This window comes from Petaurus breviceps, unplaced genomic scaffold, assembly GCF_028583685.1.
Source record: "Petaurus breviceps papuanus isolate PSGF00001 unplaced genomic scaffold, PetGlider_PUasm1.0 490, whole genome shotgun sequence".
Taxonomy (NCBI): Eukaryota; Metazoa; Chordata; class Mammalia; order Diprotodontia; family Petauridae; genus Petaurus; species Petaurus breviceps.
In genome coordinates, this window is record NW_027186352.1 from 18,506,971 (window position 1) to 18,529,134 (window position 22,164).

Sequence of the window (22,164 nt, forward strand, 5' to 3'; positions counted from 1 at the left end):
CTCTCTCTCTCTCTCTCTCTCTCTCTCTCTCTCTCTCTCTCTTTCTCAACATTATTACTACCTAGTCAGCATCACTGAAAATTTAGTAGCAAATCATGTGAAAAATCCACATGGAAGGGGCTGATAGAGAAGTTCTGAAATCTGCATCATTAGAGAGAACAGCTAACTTCAACGAAATCCCAAGATTCAATGATGTAAAAAACAGGGGTAACAATTCCTCTAAGTTGACTTCATAGAGGTATTGGAAAGCTCAATTGAGGTAATAATTAAAAATGTCATTAAAATTGCAAAGTCCTATTTGACTGCATTATTTTATAATATGCACCCTTTTGTCCCTTATTTTTCCTCTCTTTGAATATACTTCTGCTTTCCCAACTAGGCATTCTGGATGAATAGGACAATCCATTCCTGGAACAAAATTGATCATTATTTCCTAAGCTTCCTCAATCTCAGATATCCCCAAGGCTATGTCCTCTCTGTCCAAAGGAGAATGCAGAGAGACGAGGACATCATTTAAATCTTTGGAGCAGTGGACTTTTACAAAATATCCCCTCCCTCATTCTTTAATTATGGTCATCTTCTTAAAAGATATGCTTAACTCAGAATGTAAGATTCCATATTAATACAGAAGAATATGATTGCAGGCTTTTCATTCTGAAATGCCAGATACATATATGAAAAATCCAGGAAATTGTATAATACACTTGACTTTCTGTCAGACTTGACCTAAAAAACCCAGAACTACCTTCTTCCTCTCTCTTTCACTAAGTATTCCTCTATAGAAGAGAAAACTATATCATGGCTATTTCTTTTCATTTCAATCTAACTAATACATAATAAGTACCTTTGATATATAATGTTCTCTATTAGATACTGTGGCCTTGTTAAAAATAAAAACAAAAATTAATTCTTGCACTCAAAGACCTTATATTTTTTTGAGTGAATTCAATTTCTTCATTGATAACTATGTAAATGATATCTTGAGGATGAAAGTATTTAGAATAAAGTGGGGAGTGCTCCTGGGCGGGGGGAAAACCTGAGTTGTATCTTGAAGGTTAAGGATTCAGAGTTTGAATTAACCCAGAAAGCATTCCAGGTATGAGAAGTAGGAGTGGCAAAGGAGACTTACAAAGAAATAGACAAAGGAAACAGACTGGTACATTAGAGGAGTTGCAACAGCCCCATTTGGGAGCAGAGTGGGAAGAGAAGAAATGCAAAGCAGTAAGAGAAATGCAGGCTAGAGTCATACTGCAAAGACTTCTAAATATCAGACTGAAGAATGGACATTTTTATCATAGATCCAATAGGGTGGCTCTGAAAGTTCTCAAGCATGGGAGTGGAAAAGGGTACCTTAAGAGAACTGATTGTTTGGGTGCTGAGTGAAGGGATGGAACCATGATGGGAGAGCCTGATAGAATGAGCTCCTGCTGTAATACTGCAGAGGAGAAGTGATGAGTACTTGAATGGGCATGTGATGTTATGAAAGCTGGATCAGAAGGATGTGACACTGTGCAATCCATACATTCCCTAATCTGGGGCAGGTAGGTGATGGAGTAAACAGAGCCCTGAACCTGGAGGCAGCCAAACCTGAGTTCAAATGGAGCCTCAGACACTTACTATGTGTGTGACCTGGACAGATGACTTCACTTCTGTTGTCTTGAGGAAAGCTGAGCTTTCTCTGCCTGCAATTTGGAAAAATGAGAGCACCCATCTACCAGGTTTGCTATAAGAATCAAATAAGATAACACTTGTAAAGCACTTAGCACAGTGCTGGCTACATAGTAAATGCTACATTCAGGTTAGCTATTATTATTATTATTATTATTATTTTACAGGAGGGATCTTTTCTTGTGTTCTTTTTGTGCCTAATTGACACATTATAAAATTCTAATTCCCACTCCATTGAAATACCCTTTGCTATCCTGGTTATACCTGACATACCCTGACATGCAGAAGGGCAGGAAATGAGCTCTCTGTTTGCTATTCTGTCATGCTTACCCTATTCTTATCTTCTTTATCTTCTTTTTCTTTATTATTTTTTTGCTTTTTGGAGGGCAATCGGGGTAAAGTAACTTGCCCAAGGCTACACAGCTAGTTTTGTGTGTGGGTGCATGTGTGTGTGTGTGTGTGTGTGTGTGTGTGTGTGTGTCGATGTTAAGTGTCTGAAGCCAGAACCGAACTCAGGTCCTCCTGACTGCAGGGCCAGTGCTTTACTCACTGTGCCACCTAGCTGCCCCTATTCTTCTCTTCTTAATAATAGAATTCAAGATTTGATAAAAGCTTACATGTCTTCTCCAAAATTCCAAACCCTACACTTCTTTTTCTCCCTGTCTCTCTTCATGGAGTTGCCATGATGGTAGTTTTTTAAGAGATAAAGTTTTTATGCCAAAATTTAAATAAATAAGTAAACATACATAAATGAATGAATGAGTGAATACTGTGCATAACTCCAAATATAGTATGAGTAGAATAGAGTGGGACTCCTTTGTAAAATGAGTGATAATATCAGCATTCAACTAGCCAGTCCCAAAGTCTCTTGGTGACAGAGCCAATATTCTCATTTGAAAGGGTATATCTTTCTACACTAACTTTTCTCTTATAATTAAAATCTGACATCTTTATATCCCCATCTACAGGAAAGCTATTGATTTCATATTGGTTTCGAGCAGTATTAGGTGCAATAATTATTCCTGGGCTCATTTTGCTAATGCTTATCCTTTCAACAATCTGTCAGATAATGGTCATTTAAACAGGAAACACTCTAATTACAATGTGGCTTTCACCACTGAGGCTTATTCTCAATGATATTCTGATAAAATGTTCTAAGTCTAAAGTCTGTCATTAAAAGAGAATACTGTGGAATTGGAGTCAAGGAATCCTTGATTTAGACCTGAAGAGTCCTTGGGGGTCATTGAATACATCCTGTTCATTTACCAGATTAAGAAACTTAGTCTAATAGAACTTAGTCTGCATAGTGCATGTTCATGTAAATTTAGAACAGGATAAAATAACCTAGAAATATGCCAAGTGATGATGGGGAGAGAGCTAAATTGAAAAAAAAAATTCCTGAAATACAAAGAGAATAATGAAAACATTGAAAATGGGTCTATTATCATATTTCCCATTTAAATACCTTGACAAAGAACTAGAAAGGGAAAAGTCCTTAGAATTTACATTGTTTCTCATTTAACCAATGAGAAAATTAAGTTTCTGCCTTTCCTAAGTTTGCCTACCTAGTTGGAAGAAACAAAGTTGGGATACAGATCTCATTATCCCTGGTCCAATATTGTGCTTTCTATGACATAGTCTCTTTCCCAAACCATGTTAAGTGATTACTACATGTAACATATCTTGCATAATAAAATGAAAGTTGATTAGATGTCTTGAGGTTCACCTCCATTTCTACATAAAACCAATTTACTCATTCTTAATGATTTTCAAAATCATAGAAAATGAAAAGTAATAATTGCATAAAGGTTAACCAATTTCAGTGGCACACATACTTTAGCATTGCAATCCAATAAATTGTCAGCAACACCACAATCTTATGTAATATCGTTCAGCGTTTTATAATTTGACAACTTGACTTACACAATACATCGCACTTACTAGCTGTGTGACTCTGGGAAAGTCACTTAATCCTGTTTGCTTTTTTTCTCCATCTGTAAAATGAGCTGGAGGAGGAAATGGAAAACCATTCCAATATCTTTGCCAAGAAAACCCGAAATAAGGTCACAAAGAACCGCATATGATTGAATAACAATCACAGATTAAGATATCAGGCAGATGCAGAAGAACCAGGAAAGAAAATTCAGGAGAAGATGGTGACCAACAGTATCTGTATGTTTGTTAGGAAATAGCTTTTATGGGAAAAGAATTTGATATTAAAAAATGTTAATTTAGAATTTTACATTACTATATATTTGCATGCCATTTAAAATTATATATTGGTTATTTTGGTGTGGAAAAATAAATTCCTAATCAAAATATATTGAATAAGGAGGGCATATGTGTGCACATGCATGCACATAACTCCTTGCTCAATGTACTTTTGTCCCTTTGAATATGTAATAAAACTATTGTCTTTCACCAAAGCTTACAATATAATTAACCATCAAAAATGAATTATAACATTTAGGTAGAAAAATTCTAGTGATTTTAGTTATTAGTTACTTATAACTATACATGTAAAGGTAATACAAGTAGAAAATTATAGTATGCTTTCATGGCCAAAGTTTTTCAGAGGTGAAGTAAATTGAAAGAAATTGATTGTTCTTTAAAATGAAATTGTAAAAGTAAAATGTTACTTATTCTGATAAGAATAGTCATCCAAATGGATCAATATGGCTACAAAAAGGAAATATTTAGTGCATTTATATTTCAAAAGAGCACATATACCATGTGGGAGGTCTAGCAAAAATGAAAGGAAAAATACAAAAGAGGATTGTAGACTTGAAAAACAATCAGAAAAATTAACATTCAGCATGAACTGAGTTTGTCAAATATGCCAAAGAGCCAGCTTGCCTGCATTAAATTAAGCACATGAACAGTCATCCTTGGAGATACATGGTTTAATGTCATCAGATGACAGAGAAAACAGAAGCAATTAACTGCTAATTATTTTTTTCTCTAATAAGAAGAATATCTAGATTTGGAAGACTAAAACAAACATTGTCCAAAAAAAAAAAGACTGTGGCTAAAGAAAAGTGAGAAAACAGGAGTGGAATGTCATGATATTTCAGATGAGTTCAAGTCTCCAAGACTTGACACATTGGATTCTAGAGAACTGAAGGAATTTGTACCTGTTTAGTTGTGCCTATCATTAAAATTTGTTGATAAATACTGAAGGATCAAAGGGTTATTGGAAAATAGGTGAAAGAGAAGGCTGTAGCAATTTGCCTTCAAATATCTCACTTCTTCCATTTCCTCCCTTGCCAACAGTAAGGATACATATTTATTACATATGAATTCTATGATCACCTTAGTTATTTAATTGTTTTAAGTGTCTAAATTCCAAGGTAAACCAACGTTTGTGGAAAGTATAAGTATCATAATGTTATGGTTTTCAACATCATTTTCATAGGTGAATTTTAATGCATCTTCCAAGCATAATTTTTAAATTAAAATAATTTAATAATGTGTTAGGCAATTTCTGATTTTCAACAATAAAAGGGAAATTTAGTTGTTATTAATGTTACTTTTATTTATAAAGTGAAACATAAACACTGTATGAAAGATAAATATGTAACAGCTTTGAAGAGGAAATTTACTAGATGAGAGAAAAAAAACAAAATCCAGAAATTCCAATACATTATATTTAAACACTGAAATTTACAAGAGTTATTATAGATGGAAAAAATTATCAATGTATTTACCATATATATGTATACATATGCATATAAATATATCCATGTATATATAGTATATATTTGTATGTGTATATATTCATAAGCATATGCACATAAGAATATATGTGTGTACACACATGCATGTACATATATATCTTTCCCAGCAAATATATATGTCCATGTGTGTGTGTATATATGTATATACACACACACACACAAACATTGCATGTAAACACCAAGAAACAGTAAACAGATGTCATGATAGTGAATATATTAAATGTGATGAATGTCAAGATATTTATTTCCATAAACTAGCTCCTTGTAGTAAACAGAAATTTCATCTCTATATTAAAAAGACAATTTGTTTCATATAACCTTACTTAAAGAACTGTTGCTTTAAAACTCTTATTTAATATGAGAAATTAATTAAATGATGTTCCCTATAACTATTGATACAGTTGAAATGATTCTAGGTTAATTATATGAACTGGAGTTTCTAAACCAATATATTCAGATAATACAAGGGGAAGGAGACAACTTTAGTGATAATTTTTTTTTTGCTCTTTTTTTTTTTTTTTTTAAAGCAATCGGGGTTAAGTAATTTGCTCAAGGTTACACGGCCAGTTATTTCTGGGTGTGGTGCTGAGTATCTGAGCCTGGATTTGATCCAGGTTATCCCGACACTGTTGCCGGTGCTCTTACTCGCTGAGCCACCTGGCCACCCCTAAGCAATTGGGGTTAAGTAATTTGCTCAAGGTGACACGGCCAGGTGTTTCTGGGTGGGTGCTAAGTGTCTGAGCCTGGGATTTGATCTCCAGGTCTTCTCAACACTGGAGCCGGGGCTCTTACTTGCTGTCCTACCTGGTCAACCCTTTAATGATAATTGAAATGAGAAATTAAATGCTTCCAAGTTTGGATGGCAAGTAGATGAAGCAATAGACTTAAAGGAACTCATTCAAACATATTTGTTGCTGGAATTGGTGTTATGGGAGATTCATTATTTTGCCAATATATTGCTAGGAAACTTTCATGGGAATATTCTGTCAAACAATATAGATCATTTAATGAAAATGAACCAATGTACAGACATATAGTGGACTCTCCATTAATGAAGCTCAATTTTTATGTTAGAATGAAGATCTAAAAGTTAATATGTAACTCCTTTTGCAGGTTGAATAAATTTTATGCTTCACAATCACCTATACTGATAAATATTAGTAAAGAGTTAGTTACGTATACTTTTTTCAAACTGACAGTCCAATAAAAGTAAAAGTATTCAGAAAAATGTGACTAAATGGAAGCAAAGCACAGGGCATTTCTACATCTCTGAGAAACACAGGGTTCTTGTTTTCTGTGTGTTGAATTACTACAAAGGTTGTTAGTGCTAAAAGAAAGAAATGATATATTTTATTAGTTATAATAATAAAATGCAAGCAAATTTATTTCATAAGAAATACTTCCTCCTATATGTCGTGCATTGACATATTCCATGTGTGTGTGGAGACAGAGAGAAAGGGAGGAGAGGAGATGAGATGAGAAGAAAGGAGATGATATGAGAGGAGAGAAGAAGAGAGGAAATGAGAGGAGAGTAACTAAATGAATTTGAGGTCCTTAGAGTCACAATTTTATTGAGGAAAAATTATTTATCAAAAGTTATGGATAATATTTTTAAATATGATAATGGTCCTCAATTTAAAAAAATGCCCTGCAAATGAAACAGATATATTGATTGCTAATCATTTGACTGGACCATACAACAATTTTAATTTGCACAATTCAAAATATGAAAGGATGAAAATATGATTGCCATGGACAAATGAGGCTGTTTTTGTATTTTTGCATTTTAACAAAATTAATAAACTTGTCTTTAACATACTAATAAACTAGTATATTGAAAAGATACAGGTTTTTTTTTTGGTTTGTCAAACAAATGATGCAAGTTTTCTTATTATCAAATATACCCTATTTGGATAATATGGTATTTCCACATACAGCATTTTTTTCTTAAAAAAAAATTAACATTTATTGGGGTGGGAAGTAGAGCCAAGATGGGAGAGTAAAAGAAGGAACTTTTCTGAGCTCCTGCTCCAAGCACCTCCAATAACTGTAAAAAAAAATTACTCTAAACAAATTTTAGAGCTACAGAACCCACAATGTGACAGAGAGAAACCAATCTCCCCTTGAAGGTCTCATGGTAGGCTGCCAGGAAAGGTCTATCTCACCAGACTGGGATTATAGCGCAGCCCCAAGTTAGCCACCCAGGTCCAGACCCAGGACAGCCCTGACCAGCAATCCAGTCCAGCTGAAGCACACTTCAGGAGGGTGAATCACTGGCAGCTGTGGTGATTCTCAGACTTCTCAACACATAAACACCAAGGAGAAAGTTAAAAGGCCAGGGGGGGAATGCTGTCAGAACTGAATGAGTGCCTGGTCTGGCTGCTTTCCCCAATGCAAGAGGTGGTAGAGGTACTGTGGCTGCAGCTGCTGCCCATGGCTGCTTCCAGAGCTCCTGGCCTGCAGAACACAGGAGGGCCAAGTGCCAATTCAGAGGGTAATCACTTTTGCTTTGACCTGCTTAGATCTGTGTTGCAGTCTTGGCTGGTGGTCCTGTGGTGTGTGGCCAGTGTGCCAGAGCTTGTGGTGGCTGAAAAGATGGTGCCCTCCTCATAGCTCTGACACAGCTGTAAAACACACACCAATTTGGGACACAGCTCTCTCCACTCTAGAAGGAGAGTTCTACTATGGCAAAGAACTCAGAAGTCAAGTAATTGGCTAGGAAGATGAGTAAGCAGAGGAAGCATAATCAAACTATAGAATCTTTTTGGGGGGACAAAAAGGACCAAAACATGGAACAAGAAGAAGACAACAAAGTCAAAATTCCTCCATGAAAAGCTTCCAATAAAAATAGGAATAGGTTAAAGACCATGGAGGAGTTCAAGAAGGATTTTGGAAATCAAGTAAGAGAAGTAGAAGAAAAATTGGGAAGAGAAATGAGAATGATGCAAGAAAATCTTGAAAAATTAGTTCACAGCCTCACTGAAAAAAATAAAACCTTAAAAAATAGGCTAAGTCAAATGGAAAAATAGGCCCAAAAAGGAAATGAGGAGAAGAATTCCTTAAAAAGACAAATTGCCCAGATGGAAAAGGAATTTAAAAAATGCACTGAAGAGAATAATTCCTTCAAAATTAGAATGGAGCAAATGGAAGCTAATGACTTTATGAGAAATCAAGATATTATAAAACAGATCCAAACAAATGAAAAAATAAAAGGCAATGTGAAATACCTCATTGGAGAAACCACTGACCTGGAAAGTAGATCCAAGAGACATAATTTAGAAATTACTGGACTACCTAAAAACCATGATAAAAAAAGAGCCTAGATATCATCCTTCAAGAAATCCTCAAGAATAATTGCCCTGATATTCTAGGACCAGAGGGCAAAATGGAAATTGAAAGAATTCACCTATCACCTCTTGAAAAGATGCCCAAAAGAAAACTCCTAGGAATATTATAGCCATATTTCAGAGTTTCAAGTTCAATGAGAAAATATTATGAGCAGTCAGGAAGAAACAATTTGAGTATTGTGGAAACACGATCAGGATAACATAAGATCTAGCAGCTTCTACATTAAGGGATCTAAGGGCTTGGAATATGATATTGTAGAGGTCAAAGGAGCTGGGATTAAAACCAAGAATCGCCTACCCAGCAAAACTGAGTATAATGTTTCAGGGTAAAATATGGTCATTCAATGAAATAGAGGACTTTCAAGCATTCTTCATGAATAAAACCAGAGCTGAACAGAAAATTGGACATTCAAATACAAGAAAGCAAGAGAAGCATGGGAAGGTAAACAGGAAAAAGAAATCATTAGGAACTTACTAAAGTTGAACAATTTATATTCCTACATGGAAAACCAATAATTGTAACTCATCAGACTTTTCTAATTATGATGATAGTTGAAGGGAATAGATATATACATATATATATGTATATGTATATGTATACAGACATATATATTGATGCATAGGAGAGTGTATTGTATATAAATACATGTGAATGTGTGTATATATGTGTACATGTATACATAGACAGAGGGCACAGGATCAGCTGAATGGGAAGGAATGATATCTAAAAGATAAAATTAAGAGGTGAGAGAGGAATATGTTGAGAGGAGAAAGGGAGATATTGAATAGAGTAAATTATCTCATATAAAAGAGGCAGGAGAAAACTGTTACAATGTATGGGAAGAGCAGGAAAGTGAAAGGGAATGGGTAAACCTTACTCTCATTGAATTTGGCTCAAGGAGGGAATAACATACACTCTCAATTGGGAATCTTACCCTACAGGAAAATAGGGGAGAAGAGTATAAGAGGAGGAATGATAGAAGGGAGGGCAGATTGGGGAAGAAGGTAGTTAGAAGGAAACACTTTTGAAAAAAGGGACAGGGTCAAAGGAGAAAATAGAATAAGTGGTGGGGGTGGGATAGGATGGAGGGAAATATAGTCTTTCACAATATATCTTCTATGGAAACATTTTGTGTAACTTTACATGTACAACCTATATTGAAATACTTGCTTCCATGTGGGAGTGGTTGAGGAAGGAAGAAGGGAAAGAATCTGGAAATCAAAGATTTAAAAACAAATGTTGGAATTTTTAAAAATGTATATGAGGAATAGTTAAGAAAATAAAATAAAATAAAACATAAAAATAACATTTGTTTAGTTTAACCTTCATTTAAAAAAAATGAGTTTCTAATTCAAATTCAAATCACCTCCCAAATCTCCCCCACCAATTGTAAAGACAAGAAATGTGATATCATGTAAAATACCTGTGAAATGATAAAAAATGTATTTACATATAAGCCATGTTGCAAAAAAGAAAAAGAAAGTAAAAAGTAATGCATCAATCTGCATTCAGACTCTATTGTCATTCCTGTGGAATTATCTTGGATTTTATTCAACAGAGTAGCTAAGTCATTCAGAATTGTTCATTAGACAAGACTGTTATTAATGTGTTCTGCTTGCTTCACTTAATGTTGATTTACAGAAGTCTTACCAGGTTTTTCTGAAACCTGGAACCTGCTTGTCATTTCTTATATTCCAATAGTACTCCATCACAATCATATGCTGCAAATTGTTCAGTCATTCACCCATTGATGGTCATCCCCTTAATTTCTGTTACTTTGTGCCACAAAACGAACTGATATAAGTATTTTTAACATATAGGTTCTATTCAGTTTTCTTTGATTTCTTTGAGATACAGATCTAGTACCTGTACTGCTTGGTCAAAGGGAATGAATGCTCAGTTTAATAGCTTTTTTGGTCATGGTTCTGAATTGCTTTCCAGAATTGTTGGGAAAGTTCACAATTCCACCAACAGTACATCAGAGTCTCAATATTCCCTTATCTCCTCCAACAGTTATCATTTTCTTTTTCTGTCATACTAGAGAATTTGATAGGTGTGAGATGGTTTTTCAGAGTTGTTTTGATTTGCATTTCTCTAATCAATATTGATTCAGATGGTTTTTGTTTTCCCACATGACTATAGATGGCTTAAATTTCTTCTTAAAAGTGCTTGTTCAAATCCTTTGACTATTCGTCAATTTTGAAATGACTCATACTTATAAACTATACTCATTTCTCTACACATTTGAGAAATTAGGCCTTGAATAGAAAAATTTGCTATAAAAATATTTCATAGTTTCTTGCTTTCCTTCAGGTTTTTTTATGCCATGGTTTTGTTTGTGCATACTTAAAAAAAATAATGTAATTAAAATTATCTGTTTTATATCCTCTCTCAATTTCTTATTTGGCCATAAATTATATCCTCATCCATATATGAGCATATATGTTCCATGCTCCTCTAACTTGCTTATGATTCCCTTTATGTCTAAATCATATACCCATTTTGACCTTACTTGAGTATGTAGTGTGAGATACTAGTTTCTACCTAGTTTCTTCCAAGTTACTTTTTAGTTTATTCAGCATAAGTTTTTGGTCAAATAGTATGTTCTCATTCCAAAAACCTATTTGTTTGTTTTTTTTTTAGTTTATCGAACACTAGATGATTATGGTCATTTGCTGCCATTTATTACTTACATAATCTATTCCACTAATGTACCATTCTATATCTGAAAGAGTGTCAGATTGTTTAATACAGTCAGGGATCTGGTACACCTTTGTTCACATTAAAAAATTTATAATTCCCTTAGGGTTCTTGACCTATTGTTCTTCCAGGTGAATTGTTATTGTTTTTTTCTAGTTCTATAAGTTTTTTGGTATTCTTAGTGTATGACACTGAATAAGAATATTATAGATTTATTACTTTTGTTATATTGGTTTGACCTAACCATGAGCAATTATTATTTCTCCAATTGTTTAAATATGACTTCATATGAAAAGTGTTTTTTAATTGTTTTCATGTAATTTCTGGTTTGCTCTTGTCAGGTAGACTCCCAGGTATTTCATATTTTTATAGTTATTTTAAATGGAATTTCTTTATCTTTTCCTGCTGGTCTTTTTTTGGTTATGTTAAGAAATGCTGATAATGTATGTGGATTTATTGTATATCCTGCAACACTACTGAAATTCTTGATTGTTTAGACAAGTTTTTTTTTTAGTTGATTCTCTAGGATTCTTTAAATGTATCATTATATCATCAGCAAGGAGCAATATTTTTGTTTCCTCGTTGTTTATTCTAATTCCTTCTATGTGTTTCTCTCCTCTTTTTCCTGTAGTAAACATTTCTCTTACAACATTGAGTAACAGTTGTGATTGTATAGATCCTTGATTCAACCCTGATCTTCTTGAGCTTTTTAGCTCTCCCTCATTACACATAATGCTTGCTGACGGTTTTAGGTAGATTGTACTTATTTGATGGAAAATTCCATTTCTTTCTATTATTTCTAGGGTTTTGATAGAAATGTGTTATATATATATATATATATTGTATCTATTAACATATTGATATGATTTTTATAGCTTTGTTAATGGTATGATCTATTATGTTGCTAGCTTTCCTAATATTAAACCATCCCTGCATTTGCTAGTATAAATGCTGGTGTAAACCTAGTCATGGCATATGATCTTTGTGATATATTGCTATAATATCTTTTTACTATTCTGGTATATTTTTTTTGCATCAATATTCTTTAGGGAAATTGGTCTGTAGTTCTCTTTATCTGTTTTTACTCTTCCTGGTTAGATATCAGAAGCATATTTGTATCATAAAAGGAATCTGATCAGATTCCTCTGCCTATTTTTCCAAAGGGTTTATATAGTATTAGGGTCAACTTTTCCTTAAATATTTGGTAGAATTTTTTAAGGCAGTTCATTGATGACTTGTTCAATTTCTTTTCCTTTTTTTTTTTAAGCAATCGGGGTTAAGTAACTTGCTCAAGGTTACACAGCCAGTTATTTCTTGGTGTGGTGCTGAGTATCTGAGCCAGATTTGATCCCCAGGTTATCCCAACACTGGAGCCGGTGTTCTTACTTGCCGTGCTACCTGGCCGCCCAATCAATTTCTTTTTCTAAGATGGTATTTTTAAGAAATCTATTTCCTCTTCTATTAATCTGGGAAATTTATATGTTTGTAAATATTCATCCATTTCACTTAGATTGTTAGATTTATTAACATATGATTGGGCAAAATGACTCCAAATATTTGTTTTTAATTTCGTCTTCATTGGTGGTATATTCACACTTTTCATTTTTGTAATGATAATTTTAAAAATAAAATTAACCAAAAGTTTAACTATTTTATTGATGTTATATAAAACCAGATTCTAGTTTTATTTATTACTTCAATGTTTTCTAACTTTTTTAAAAGCAATTGGGGTTAAGTAACTTGCTCAAGGTTACACGGCCAGTTATTTTGTGTGGGTGCCAAGTATCTGAGGCCAGAACTGATCCCAGGTCTCAACACACGGGGCTGGAGCTCTTACTCACTGTGCCTCCGGGAATCCCTAAGAGAAAGTTCTTTTTTAATTTTTGCTTTTTGGAGGTCATTTGGAATTAAGTGACTTGCCCAAGGTCACACAGCTAGTTTTGTATGCATGTGTGTGTTGTGTCTGAGGCCAAATTTGAACACAGGTCCTCCTGACTACAGGGCTTGTGCTCTATCCACTGTGCCACCTAGCCACCCCGCTTTTCTAACTTTCAATCTTATTCATCTTTCCCTTGGTGTTTAGTTGGGAATTTTTAATTTGTTTTCTACTTATTTTTAATTGCACAACCAGTTCTTTGATCTGCTCTTTTTTCTTTTTTATTGATACAAGCATTCAGATATATAAATGTTTCCCTAAATATTTCTTTGGCTGCATCCCATAAATCTTGATAATTTGTCCTATTTTTGTCATTCTCTTTAGTAAAAATCATTGGTTTTTTCCAATACTTTGTCCTTTGACCCATTCATATTCTTTAGGATTATTTACTTGGTAACTTTTTATCTATATCACCATGGCTCATTATTGAATACATTTTTTGTTGCATTATGGCCTCTAAAGGATGCATTTAAATTTACTGCTTTTCTGCATTTTGGTAATCAGGGTTTGGGCCCTAAAACATAGTATTTTTTTTTTCCTTGAGGTTACATTGACTACTGATAAATAGGTACATTCCTTTCTATTGCCATTCAGTTTTCTCTATAAGTCTTTCATACTAAACTATCCTTAAATTATATCAGTCTTGTAAACTTCTTTCTTGATTATATAATTGCTGGATTTATCAATTTTATAGAGAGGACTGTTTAGGTCCTCCACTAGTATAGTTTTACTGTCTATTTTCTCCAATAACCCATTTAACATTTCCTTTAAAAAAAATTTGATGCTATACCATTGGTGAATAATTGTCTAGTATTGTTATTACTTCACTGTCCATGGTACCTTTTAACAAAAATGTAATTTCCTGGTTTATGTCTTTTAATTAGGTTTTCTTTTTGCTTTTGGTTTGTCTGAAATTATTACTATCCCTGGGTGTTTGTTTGTTTGTTTGTTTTAACTTCAACTTAAGCATAACCAATTCTGTTCCAACCCTTATTTTTATTTTGCATATATCTCCCTGCTTCAAATGTGTTTCTTAGGATCATTAAAGTCTGGTTTCTAATACATTCTGTTATCTACTACCATTTTATGCGTGAGTTCATTTCTTTCACATTTACATTTATGACTATTAGCTATGTATCTCCCTCCATCCTATCTTCCCATTTATCCTTCTCTCTTTCTCTTTCCTTTTATTTTCCTCCTCAAAAATCTATTTTGCTTCTGGCTATTGCCTCCCTTAATCCACCCTCCTTTCTATCACTTCCCTCTTTTCTTATCACTTCCCCTCTTACTTCCCTGTTAGGTGAGATTGATTTCCATACAAAACTGAGTGAATATGTTATGCCCACTTTGAGCCAATTCTTAAGAGACAAAGTTTCAACCTTAGCCTGCTCCCCTCCAATTTCTGTTTCTACTGGAAGAGTTCTTCTTTCCTTTGCTCCTTTTATATGAAATAATTGCCCTATTTCCCCCTCTCCCTTCTCACAGAGCATCCCTCTTTCTCACCCCTTAATTAAAAAAAAACACCTCACATCACAGCAAACTCATACATGTGCCTTCTAACTATTTGCATATTTCTTCTAACTGCCCTAATAATGAAAAAGGTAATAGGACTTACAAGTATCATCTTCCCATATAGGAAGGTAAATAAAACTCATTCTGGTCTAGCTTTCTAAAAAAAAAAATATGGATAGCAATTTACGTTTAAAAAGGAATTGCTATTTCTACTAGTAATATAAATAATCATAGGGCATTTTGAGAAAATATGTTCAAAACCCAGTCAATCTGGATAGGCATCATAAAGGAGATTCTGGAATAAGATTCAAGAAAGCCAAACTTTAAATTTTTCCTAAAATTCTTATTAGTTATTTGACCCTAGGCAAGTCACTTACCTATTATATCCCTCAGTTTCCTCTACAAAATTATATTTCTGACTCTGATGTTGACTGCAATTCTTAATCTGTATAACTATTTAAATAATCCTATTACTTTTATCATAATCAATATTTTATATATTATGGATAGAAACATTATAAAGTTTTATGAATAAACATCTTGTCACTTTATTATAGTTTTGAAATGTGTTATTAAATATTAAATTCTTATTTTTATATGAATAAAAGAGTGCATCAAATTATTTGTGTGTTTTATATTATGAAAATTATTCAGAAGATTATATTTTTTCCTATTTAAAATGAGGTAACTAATTTAGTGAGTACAGGGCAGTAATTTAATCATCTACAACCACAAATGCTCTCTTTAGACCTATCATAGCACTTTATTCATACTTTCTTAATGTGCTGTATTCATATTACAGACCATGTGTTCTTTAACCTGTACAGCTCCCTCTATACCAAGTATAGTGTACTGCATACAATTATTGCTTAGTAAATCATTGTTGACTTAAAATCAAAAGTATGAAAATGAGTGAATCACATTGGCTGCACAGTAAAGTAGAAAAAATGAGAAACAGGACTGAAGAGAAATTGGGGCCAAAAGTTGAAACATTGTTCATTTATTGTGTAGATAATGAAGATCACATATCCAGTTTTCAGGGAGCTGAGAGAACCTTTAGTCCAAACATTTCACTTAACACTTAAATAATATTTGGTCAACAAAGATTAAGTGACTTTTCTGAGGATATACAAGTAAGTAGCAGAGAAAGTTTTTGTACTAATGTCTTCTGAATCTAAGGCCTAAGTTCTTTTCATTGTGCATTTCTAGGGACCATAACAAAAGTTAAAAATATTGACTAGTTCTCCCTAGACTAGGAAAGAGGAAAGGGATGGGAATTGGACTTGGATAATTGTATTAATGTAGAGAAATTGTAAATGAGGAAAGTGTCTCTACCAATGAAGGCTGGCATGAAGAAAGTTGACTACATCCCAAAGAGGGTAAACGATTTCCCTACGGTCTTCTAACCAGTTTGTATCAGAGACAAGACTTGGACTCAGGTCTTCCTAGTCTCAAAACCAATTTGATATCCCTTAAACTTGTTAAAACTCACTGGAATCTAATATCTTCTATACAAGTATATTGAACTTTAAAAATTATTATAAATAAAATGTACTGACAAAAGTGAGAAAAATAAAGTACAATATTCTGCATATGTGGGACATTTGTGTATATTTTCCTTTATAAAAAGACTTCAGAAAGTGATAAAGTCCTAACTACATTCTATTAACACTTTTTCTTATCAAGAGTCTAGTCCTGCTTAGAGGTCCCAAGGCATATTATTCAGCACAACGTCACCACCATGTGGTGACTCTTTTGCAACTGCATGGTACAGTGGGGAACTCATAAAATTACAAGAGTTTTGGTAAAGGTCTAAAACTATTTTACTCTCGTTTTTCCAGAGGCTAAAATATTTCTTAATGGCTGGACATCTAATAATATAGAGAAGGTCACAAAGGTGTTGAAATGTTCTTTGGGTTACAGCAGATGTGGAGGTTTGGATTCATTTAGATAGGATATTTCAAGTTAGTTATAATACTTGAGTCTAACAGTTTAATTTGAAGGGATAAGTTTTTAAATGAGATTTACCTTCCTTTGATGAGATTTAATGAAGCAGTCCTTCATCAACTTTATTTTCAATACTTCATAGTGCACCAAAATCACTTAACAGGCTTTTTTAAAAAATCTGGTTAATGTTAAAAAAAAAAAAAAGTCAGGAAAAATGTTTAATTCATGTCACCATAGCTTTAAAGGGAGAAGGGACCTTAGAGGTGATTGAGTAAAACATGATCATTTAACAGAGTAGTAACAGAAGTCATGGGGGTTAAGAGAATTTTAAAAGGTCATATAGCTAAGAAGTAGCAGAAAAAGCATTTGAACTCAATTCCTCTGATGTCAAGTCCACCCCATGCCCATTATACCAGAGAAATAATGATGGTGTATAGAAACTTTAGCAGTCAGAGAAACAAATAAAACCATAGGTACTGGTTGAGTTACTTTGCTGTGATACATTTCCCCCCTTTATCATTTAACACTACTAGTTCTACATTCTGTTAGTCAGTTTTCACCAAGCCCATAAGGGTATTCAATTAGCCTGTTAAGGTTAAAAATATTGTTTGTAAGTAGTTATGTTTTCTTTTAATCTAACTTTCTGATACAACAAAAAGGTCTTTTATAGCAGCGGACAGGAAGACTATGCCTTTTCTCTCTTTATAAAGACCATGAACAGGCATGGCGTCCTTTTATACAGAAGGAAGCATAGGTTATTTATTAAATTATTACTGCTCAGATGTGACAATCACACAAGGAAGACGGAAATCTAGCTAAGGACATATTTGTAGTACCATAGTAAATGGTTAAGACAAGCCACAGAAACAAACACAAACTTGGTCTTCTATTAACTCATAGGATTTGCAACCTGGGTTAGACAGACTAGCAAACCAAGGTTATCAAGTGTTCCCAGTAATTACTAAACCTCTACATAGCTGGGAAGGAGGGAAATCCTTCACAGAAACTCCCATGCAGGATAATGTCAATTACTTAACAGAAAACTTGCAGAAAATACCTATAGTCACTGTCTTCTCTTCCTCCATTAAAACCACATATGCAAATACATCAATCAGCTTTGTGAAATCCAAAGCTCCAAAAGGACTTTCAACAATGATGCCAATTTCACTAAGAAGAGAAATGAACCTAAAGAATTATGCTCAAGATTACTTGGTTGCAGGCTCCTTCATTATGCTATTCAAATTGTCAATTCTGATTTTTAATTTGTGAGTTGTCATACTCCAATCTATGTATGCCATTAGAATCTGGATGCTTGCTTGACTTGAAATTGAATAAAATCCCTGAGTCATCCATTTAGTGCCAAGGAGTAGAGGAGGGGATACAGTTGCACCTGGACTTTTATCACAGCCCAAACTAGCTTTAAGTAGAAACTGTGGCAATTTTAGTGGTGGGTCTGCCCTTCCACCAGAGAGGCAGAGCACAGAGCAGAGCAGACTACTGGGAATTAAAATGAGAACGTGAAGTGAAATAAGGCCAGTTGCAAGACAAGGGCATGAATGGGGGAGTTATCCTCACCGGTAATGGAAAGTTGGTTTGTGTCCTCAAAAAGGCATGCTCCTAAGTAATCACCCCCCCAAAAAATGTGTTCACTGAAGGAGATTTACTGAAGAGTGGTGGAATCCCCAATTATTTTTCGTTATTCCCTGTTAAAATTAACTCTATAAAACAAACCACGTTATTCTGTTCTGTTCTTTAATAGTCTTAATAGTCTTGGAAGATGCTTTTCCATTTTCATCTCAAACTCAGTGCTTCCTTGTCATGCCATGTACTCCTATTGAATTCAGACCCTTTGCAGTGTCCTGGGTTCTTAGGAACTTTTCCCACATCTGATGACTCTTTTTTGCCCCTGGATAAAACTTGGACATGTCATCTCCATGCCCACACTAACCATGAGCATGTCAACAGTTTGTCTCCAGGGTAGTTTTGATAACAAGAAACACACATGAAGACATCATAAGACAGACAGTAGGAAAATCAGATCACATCAATGCAAGGCAGCTTTAAATGGGAAGAGAAATGTGGGTAACAGGGCCTGTAGTAATAGACAGAGACTTAGATCCGTGCTGGAAGTGACACGTGGAGGAGAAAATGAAGCCAGCCAAAGCTCTGAAAATACAACTAAGTTATGGCATGGTGCCGTCCTCGAAGAAGAGAACTAGAATCTTTTAAGAGTGGCCCTTGTAACTCTCTCCTTTCCAGGACGTTCTGGTAATTGAAGTTCAAACATGTGCAAACATGTATCACAGTGCAGAAAGCATCTGACATTATTCTGCTACCACAAATGAAATGGAAAAGGAAATGGAACAGCAGCCTCTCTCCCAAGCCAAGTCTTACAAGATCGGAATACTAACTGGTTCATTTACTTCCCTGATTATAACATGCAGATATTAGTTCCCTGGCAAGGAGTTTTTTTTTTTTTTTCCAACTAGACTTTGCACAACACAGTTGTTTCATTATCAAAGATTCCTGTCTTGCAGGTTCTAAAAACCACCCAAGGCTTTAGCATCATTAGCTTGCCAAGCCGGGGGGGGGGGTTTGCAATCACCTTGTATTAACTGGCATTGAAGAGCAGGTGAAAGCACAGGCTCCTGGGATCATCACACCCACTATTTGTTAGTCTTTCCATGACCCTCAGCTCTTAAGTTGGTCCTTATTATAACTCCTACCATATGTTGTAGGTGCAGCCAGATACCAAAAGAAGAACTTTAGCCCAGGTTGGAACTAGAAATGGCTTTTACTGTCAGAAAGTAAACGATTTCTCACACATCAGGCACTGCTAAGCAAGAAACAATAAAGGTTGGCGGGAGGGGGGGGGGAGAACCACATATATGTTTACAAATAGAGTGCATACAGCAAGATGCTGCAGCCAGTGAATCTGGGACCCCAAAGAAAACTTGTGTGAGAGAAACTTCTTATTTATCCCTTGTTTTGGGAAGGGGAGAGGGGAATCGTCTAATATCACTGTAGCTTCATCTGACACTCATATTTTATTTCCCACAATTCTTTTCATAAGGAAACATCACTTTAATTAAAAAAAAAAAAGAAAAGAAAAAAAAGAGAAAAGTTGGACCTTGCAAAAATTCACCTTCAAATCAACTTCCAGGTAGAGTTAAATACCGAAGAATTGCAAAAGGGATGGCAAGATACCAACTGACCCAATGGGCAACTCCCCTTATGGGTGAATGTGGGGGTGGGGATCAAAGTGTGTCCAAGAAGGGAGGAGGGAGAATGATTAGAAGAGACATGAGGACAAGAAAGAGGAGGCAGAGGAGTAAAGAGTCTTCCTAACCGCAACAGCGCTCTGGGAATGTGGGCAGAGCCCTGGTGGGCTTGGTGGCCCCTCTTACCTTCCTTTCATCCCCTAGCAGCAGCTGCTGATGCCACTGTCCACCTCTGCCCGCTGCTGCTTCTGTCCTTGCTGACTCTGCTGCCGCTCCTGCCGACTCCCCCGCTACCTCTGCCACCTCTCTCCGAGGTTGGGCTCCCCGCAGCTCCAAGCCCGAGAGTGCAGGAAGGATGGGAGACCCAGGTCCCGCAGGCAGGCGAGCAGGCTCCCGAGTGCCAGGCTCTCCGCTGGCCGGTGGTGCCCAGAGGAAGAGCGGGCTCTGAACCCAGTACAGACACACTCTGACACCCTCCCACACACACACTAGGCAACCCTTTCCTAAGAGGGTCTTTCAAAGCAGACCCCAGCCCCCTGGGCCACGCCAGAGGTTCCCCAATGGCTTGGAGCCGGACTCCTGTGCGCGTGCCCCTGCTGCTCCAGCTCCCACGCCAAGGGTCACCGTGGGAACTCGGGAGTTGCTGCTTCCCCTTCTTCTTCTCCTCCTCCTCCTCTGCCTCCGCCTCCTCCTGCTCCTGCCCCTCCTGGTCCTCGCCCTGCCTCCTCCTCCTCCTCCCCCTCGTCCTCCACCTAAGCGCTCCAATCTCCACCACCAGCGGCTCCCTCCCGGCCGGCCCCGCTATCCACTCACTGCGCAACAGTCAGGACCTGGGCAGATAGGGAGGGAAGCAGGCACCCGGCTCCTTTTCGGGGAAAGGAGGCAAACTTTCAGGTTGGAGAGGCACCCCAAGGGCTGCACAGAAGCCACGGCAAGTTGCAGGGGCAACGGGAGGGGGTAGGGAGCTTCCCTGGCCATCCAAAGAAAAGATCCCCCCCCCCAAAAAAAAAATAACAGCTGTCAGATGTTGTGCGCGCCCGATCTCCCCCAGCCAGTCTTCTCAGGGCTTTTCGCCTGTCACCTCCTTTCTGCGCCTCCGAGGCCAATCCTGATGCTGAGGTCCCCCCCACCTCCAGAGTCCAGCGTCTGATGCGCCCCGAGGTTGCCCGGCAGCCTCACGGGCAGTCTTGCCAACCAGGAGAGAGCAGCAGCAAAGGGCTGGGGCTCCGCAGCAGCGCCAGCCCCGGCGTGGTGGCGAGGCAGAGCAGCCGCCTGACCACCTTTAGAGCCGATTTGCGGCTTGTCCAGCCTGGCCAGGCGTCCGCCTTCCTGCCACAGGCTTCCCTCTGCTAGCGCTCGCGTACACATTTAAAGCCTCAGCCGACGTCAACAGCCAGCTGAGGGGGGGCTCGCCCCCCTTCCTCCTCCTCCTCCTCCTCCCTTCCCCTTGGCGGCGTGCGCCAATCTGTGCACTGGGTGAGCTGAGCCGGCTTCTGGATTCTCCTGCTGCAGATACAGGCGGCGGAGGGGCGCGAGGGGGTGCAGAGCAAGGAGAGGAAGCGCTCACGTAGAGCGACAGCACTGGGGTCTGGGGGCGCCAGGGGTAGGCGGCGGAGTGGGGGTCATGGTGAGAAACCTGTCAAGGGCCAAGTGGCTTCTGCGGCTCTTGTTCCGGTCGGGAGCTTTTAACTAGCACTGCACAGTTATTTTTTCTATCTATACAGATGTTGTATACTGGCATGTACAATATAGATACTGAATGAAATCAGCGTTATGGAAGGGAGGGGCAGTATTATCTCCCCTTCTCTGGCTCTGATTGTAATCATCGACCGGTTTAATTTGTAAAATTAAACCGCGATATCCCTGGAGAGCTCTTAGCGAACGCATAGAGAGACTTTCCATGAAAGTGCAGAAAAACTGGGAACCCAAGATCCTCACGCCCGAGGCTCAGAGATGATAGCTGAAGCAAGTTCACGGAAGAAGATCTAAAAACAGTCCAGGTGTGCTCAAGTGCTGCCATTAGGATGAGACTTAGCTACCCACTTGTAGCTACTGGGGCTTTGGAGAGGGAAGAAGGATTTATATGGCTGTCTCC

At 36.8% G+C, this 22,164-nt stretch overlaps 1 protein-coding gene across 1 annotated transcript in view; it reads right to left on the reverse strand.

Annotated features, from left to right (window-relative positions):
- The window catches only part of LOC138172037 (protocadherin-15-like), a 2,287,527-nt gene extending 2,265,672 nt beyond the window's left edge, over window positions 1-21,855 (reverse strand). The window contains exon 1 of the mRNA XM_069101643.1: window positions 20,256-21,855. The gene's annotated coding sequence lies outside the window, so the exon portion shown is untranslated. The remainder of the gene's footprint in view (window positions 1-20,255) is intronic.
- Between the last annotated feature and the right edge of the window lie 309 nt (window positions 21,856-22,164).